This window comes from Notamacropus eugenii, chromosome 7 (assembly GCF_028372415.1).
Source record: "Notamacropus eugenii isolate mMacEug1 chromosome 7, mMacEug1.pri_v2, whole genome shotgun sequence".
In the NCBI taxonomy this organism is placed as follows: Eukaryota; Metazoa; Chordata; class Mammalia; order Diprotodontia; family Macropodidae; genus Notamacropus; species Notamacropus eugenii.
Window position 1 is genome coordinate 68,086,764 of NC_092878.1, and position 6,300 is coordinate 68,093,063.

The 6,300-nt window shown below is 39.1% G+C and overlaps 1 pseudogene; it reads right to left on the reverse strand.

Moving 5' to 3' along the window:
- Nucleotides 1–481: 481 nt before the first annotated feature.
- On the reverse strand, nucleotides 482–6,077 carry LOC140513349 (ras-related protein Ral-A pseudogene; annotated as a pseudogene).
- Between the last annotated feature and the right edge of the window lie 223 nt (nucleotides 6,078–6,300).

Sequence of the window (6,300 nt, forward strand, 5' to 3'; positions counted from 1 at the left end):
AATTCTCTCCCTTCTTCCCTCCCCACCCACTCTTATTGGGAAGGCAAGCAATTCAATACAGGTTATACATGTGTAGTTACGCGAAACACTTCCATAATAGTCATGTCATGAAAAAATAACTACATTCCCTCCATCCTATCTCCCAATTATTCTATTTGCTCCTTTGACTCTATTCCTTTTCTAAAGTGTTTGCTTCTGACTATCCCCCTCTCGAATATGCCCTCCCTTCTATCATCCCCCTCAATCCCCTTCCTTTCTACTTTCCTGTAGTGTAAAATACCCAACTGAGTGTGTGTTATTCCCTCTTTAAGTCAATGAGAGTAAGGTTTACTCCTTCCTTCTCACCTCTCCCCTCTTCCTCTCTATTGTGAAACTTTTTTCTTGCCTCTTTTATGTGAGATAATTTACCACACTCTATCTCTCCCTTTTTCCTTCTCCTAATATATTCTTCTCTCATCCCTTAATTTTATTTTTAGATATCTTCCCTTCATATTCAACTGACCTTGTGCCATCTTTCTATATCTATCTATCTATCTATCTATCTATCTATCTATCTATCTATCTATCTATCTGTCTATCTATCTATCTGTCTATCTATTTATCTGTCTATTTCTTCCAACTACCCTAATACTGAGAAAGATCTCATGAGTTACAGATACCATCTTCCCATGTAGGAATGTAAACAGTTCAACTTTTATAAGTCTCTTATGATTTCTCTTTCCTGTTTACCTTTTCATGCTTCTCTTGATCCTTGTATTTGAAAATCAAATTTTCTATTCAGCTATAGTCTGTTCATCAAGGATGCTTAGAAGTCCTTTATTTCACTGAATATCCATCTTTTCCCTTGAAAAGTTACATTCAGTTTGGCTGGGTAGGTGATTCATGGTTTTAATCCTACCTTCTTTGACTAGCATATTACAAACTCTTTCAATCCCTTAGTCTGGAAGCTGCTAAATCCTGTGTTATCCTGATTGTATTTCCACAATATTTTGAATCGGTTCTTTCTGGGTGCTTGCAATGTTTTCTCCTTGACCTGGGAACTCTTAAATTTGGATACAGTATTCCTAGGAGTTTTCCTTTTAAGATCTCTTTCCAGAGATGATCTTTGGATTCCTTCCATTTCCATTTCACTTTCTGGCTCTAGGATATCAGGGCAGTTGTCCTTGCTAACTTTTTGAAAGGTGATGTCTAGGCTGTTTTTGGATCTTGCCTTTCAGGTAGTCCAATAATTTTTAAATTATCTCTCCTGGCTCTATTTTCCAGTTCAGTTGTTTTTCAAGTAAGACATTTCACATTGTCTTCTATTTTTTCATTCTTTTGGTTCTGCTTTATAATTTCTCGAGTTCTCATAAAGTTGTTAGCTTCCATTTGCTCCATTCTAATGTTAAGGAATTATTTTTTTCAGTGAGTTTTGGACCTCCTTTTCCATTTGGTCAATGTTGCTTTTTAAGTCTTTCTTTTCCTCATTGGCTTTTTGGACTTCTTTTGCCATTTAGGTTAGTCTATTTTTAAGATGTTATTTTCATCTGCATTTTGGGGTCTTCTTTAGCAAGCTGGTGCCTCATTTTTCATGATTTTCTTCCATCACTCTCATTTCTCTTCCCAACTTTTCCTCTACTTCTTGAACTTGATTTTCAAAATTCTTTTTTGAGTTCCTCCATGGTCTTCAACCAATTCATATTTCTTTTAGAGGCTTTTGATATAGGAACTTTGACCCTGCTATCTTTCTCTGTTTGTATGTCCTGACCTTCCTTGTTACCAAAGTAAGATTCTATAGTCTGAGTTCTTTTATGATGTTTACTCATCTTCCCATCCAAACACTTGACTTTCTAAGTTTTTGTCAAGGTAGAACTCTGTTTCCATTGGGGTGGGTGTGGTTATGGATGTACTGTCCCAGGTTTCAGGAATTTTGTATCAGTTACTCAATTCCCCAGGGTACTGAAGCAGCCTCTGCAGCTGCTTTTCCTGCTGTCATTGCCATTGCCATGGCCACTGCCTTTACCATCCCCACCAAACTGGGACTGGGGCCAGACCAGCCTGAAGGTGAGCTCCTTTTTCACGCCAGTCCAACTGAGTTTTCCTACTAAACTTTTTCACATTTGTGGGTTTAGAAGTCTGGAAACTGCCACAGCTGCCAATGATTCAGTCCCTTGAGTCTTGCTCTGGCCCATCTGTGCCAGTGTTACTTATGTCAGAGGGTGCTACACTCCCTGCTCAGTGTGACAGACCCTTTCTGTCCACTTTGCAGGTTTTCCTGGACTGGGAATTTGTTTCACTCTGTCATTTTGTGGGTTCTGTAGCTCTGGAATTTGTTTGGAGTCCTTTTTTTTTACCAATATTTGGTGGACTTTGGTGGAGAGCTCAGGGAAGTCCCTTCTTTTACGCCACCATTTGACTCTACTACATTTCAGTATTTTGCCAAGCAAACCTTAAATGGGGTCTTGAATAGTCAGACTTGACTGAAAAACAACAAAAAATTGAACAACACTTTTCAGTTAACTGAGTTGTAATAGTAGCTTTGGTAAGTTACACTTCAATAATAATGGATTCCTGGTTATAGTTAAAATGCTGAAGTGGTTAGCTCTTAGCAGTCTGGTAGCTTGCAGGTTAAGGTATTGCTTATCCAACTATTTCAAGATTAACAAAGCATTTTTTGTAATTCCAAACAAAGCAGCAGAGATTTCAAAGGGTGACAATGTATAGAGTTTAACAATATCTCAGGTATCCTGGAGCATAATTAGAACAATATCATAATGCTTCTATGGACTTATGGGCAAATCTATAAAGACACTCCCTCCACTGGTATAAATCACATCATTTATATCTTGCATTCATGTCCTCCATATATCCTCCACAGAAAGTACACCCAATTGCAGGAAGCTGTTTTGTTTTTCTCAGTATATTTCATAGATACTAGTGAACACATGGTTCGTCCATCAGTTGCATACTGGCCCTACTACATAGGCACTCCTCTTTTCTTTTGTCTCATATATTTCTTATGGTGTTCCTTATGGTATTCTCAATGAAAAATTCTCCATTAGTCATAAGTTTCTGTTCAGTTACAGAGCACTGCGTATTTCTCCATATGCCAGGAACGACTCTGCTGTTTATCATAAAGAGTTTGGCACCTGGAGCTAAGAATTTCCTGCTACAACTTCCATCCTTCAAAGTTAGGGCTCCAAAGGTAAAAAAAAAAAAAAAAAAAACCAACAACAACAAATTACTCACTGTGTTAAAAAAAAAAAGAAGGAAAAATCCAAGAAGCTTTTTTAGCTACAGCTAACCTCCCTATTCAGCCCTACCAAGGGGCCACGTGCCTTGCTGAACTTCTAAGGAAAACTATTTTCCTAAAATAGGTGCAAAAGAAACAAACAATAGCAACAAACATTCTAGATTTTGAACTGAGCAGAACAGAACCTACTCTTATAACACAAGCAATGGCTTTAGCTTAAGTTAGAACCTAAAAATAGAAAGAAATACCACATATGTGTGCCTTTTGGCATTTTACTTGGCATTATGTGGCAGACACTATGTGTCCAACACAATAGTGTTCATTTTATATGTTTCCAGAAGAGATATGCCATTGGCAGAAACTAAGTATGACAGCATCTGGCAAAGCCATGTAAACCAGGAATTATCTAGCAGAAATTAGGTGCCCAGGAAACCTGTTTCTGGAAGAGACCATGGAGAACAGGCTAAGTAAGAGGAGTATGGTGACATCACCCTTCTTTGTCAGAGCATGAGTTGATCTTCATTACATGTTCTTCATTTGCATGCCTCTCCAAGCATGTGCCCTCATCACATGTGTTTGCTGCTTCCTATATAAATTTGCTATTCCCTCTGACGGTATAAGTGAAAGGTGCCCACCGGTGCTTTAAGTGTAGGGAGCCAGCTTAAACCAGGAAGATGAGTTCAAGCCTTAGTTTTAAAACATATTATATGACCTAAGGAAAGTCACTTAACTTATTGGTAACATAGGTAATTCTATAACTTTATTAATTACAGAGCAGATATAGCTTTCTTTATCAGAATGGGGAGCTTACTCATTAGGAATTCCCTATCTAAATAAATCATAGTTCTGGCTTAAAAAATTAACATTAATCAGAAATTTAATCAATACACTTATATGTTTAAGTGATTCATTTAAATGAATATAGAATCATAACTCTTCAGTTTCTCAAAACAATTGCATGGGAGGCCGTTAGATCAGAATTTTTTAATTTGATTCATTCGTCCTCAAGTGATCAAAATAAGACTCTCCATTCTTCTATTTCTGCTTATTTCTTTCTTCCTTCTTTCTTTCTATTCATTTTATTTAATTATGGTCTTTATATTTGTTTTGTTGCTTTATACTGTTCCATCCCAACTGCCTTATAACATAATGTTCCATTATGTCAACATCAAAACATGTATTAACCATTCCTCTACTGTTGATGTAAGTGGTTTTTGAGATTTTTTTTTAATTATTATACATATTGCTGTTATTTCTTTCAGTGACACACACCTCCATTCTCCCTGTTAAGCACTTGAACAACAGCCTTGCCTGTTTTATTCACTTCTCATATCGAGGCACTTATGCTCATTTACCTCCTTGATATCTTCCTCATCTATTCCTATCTAACTCCTCACACAAACACTGCTCTTGCTCAGGGTTTTCCTCTAAGATAAAATATAGACTCCTCTTTTGGTCATTTAATACTTTAACACTCTTGCTTCAGTTTATGTTTCCAGGTTTACTTTTTAATGTACCTCACACATTGCATGCTCCAGCCAAAATACCATTGTTCAATCCTGTCTTACTCTTAGTGGCCCCATTTGGGGTTTTCTTGGCAAAGATATTGTAGTGGCTTGCCGTTTCCTTGTCCAGCTCATTTTATATTTGAGGAAACAGAGGCAAACAGGGATAAGTGATGTGCCCAAGGTCATATAGCTAGTGTCTGAGATCACATTTGAACTCTGGTCTTCTTAATTCTGGGCTCAGTGCTCTTTCCCTTAAACAGCTTAGATGTCACAATGACCTCCAGGCTATTCTGCTAGCAGAACATTTTTACTCTTACCTTTCCCTGTTTGTCTTGAACTTCCGTGCCTGGAATGCTTTACATCCTCACCTCTACCTCTTGGACCACCTCACTACTTCAAGTTATATCCTTTAAAAGCCCTTTCCTGATTCTTCTACTTATCACTGCTTGAAATCATTTTTTTTTGTTAATAAATTATATTTATTAGTGTAGTCAAGATAAGGAAGAAGTTTGAGCCTGGATTACAAAATGCAGCATCTGTCTCTGATCCTCTTGGCCAAGCTTTTCTTCCTTTTCTTTCCATTCTTCTCTTTGCTGTCTTCCACCTTCTGAGCTCGAATTTCCCTCATTAAATCAAAAAATACCTTACCAACATTAGCTCCAGTTTTGGCTGAGGTCTCTACGTAGTTGACATTCCACTGCTCGGCTCGGTTTTTTGCATCTTCTACAGAAATTTGTCTTTTGTCTTCTAAATCTGACTTGTTACCGACTAGAAGAAAGGGGACATTTTCATTCTCCTTGACTCTTAAAATCTGCTCCCTGAAGTCAGCGGTTGTTCCGAAAGATTCCAGCTCTGTTATAGAGAAAACACAGAGAAAGCCCTCCGCACTTCGGAAATAGTTGTCCCTGATGGCCGTGTAGTCCTCCTGGCCAGCAGTGTCGAGGATATCGATCTGGACTTCCTCCCCATCCAGAACGACCTTTTTCCGGTAGCTGTCAGCTTTGGTCGGCTCATAGTCTTCCACAAACTCGTCATACATGAACTGTAGGGTCAGAGCCGACTTCCCCACACCGCTGCTGCCCACCATGATGACCTTGTGCAAAGCCAAAGAATTCTGGTCCTTGGGTTTGTTGGCTGCCATCTTTGGTTATGGAAGTATCCCAGGAGGAAAGAAGAATCTTCTGTGAGCAGAACGTTGTTTCAACAAGCTTGGCAAGACATCAAAATGGCTGTTGTCTCTGACCCTGCAGCCGGCCAGGCAGCGGAGGTGGACACGCACGCACGGCCGGCCAGGGTGAGGCTGGCGCTGCTGCCTCCGCTGCGAGCCGGGCCCCAGGCTGGACAGCTTGGGGCTCGCGTAGCCGCGGCCGGTGCACACCTCCCTGCTTGAAATCGTTTTGCCTTGTTCTTGTCTAGTTCTTGTATTTACTTTCTAGGAAGGTACTGTATTCCCTAGAAGAATGTAAATTCTGAAGGACAGATTGTCTCACTTTGTTTGTTTGTTTCTTTGTTTCCACGTTGTTTTGCTTATTCCTAAATGCTGAACAATCTGCTTTGGAG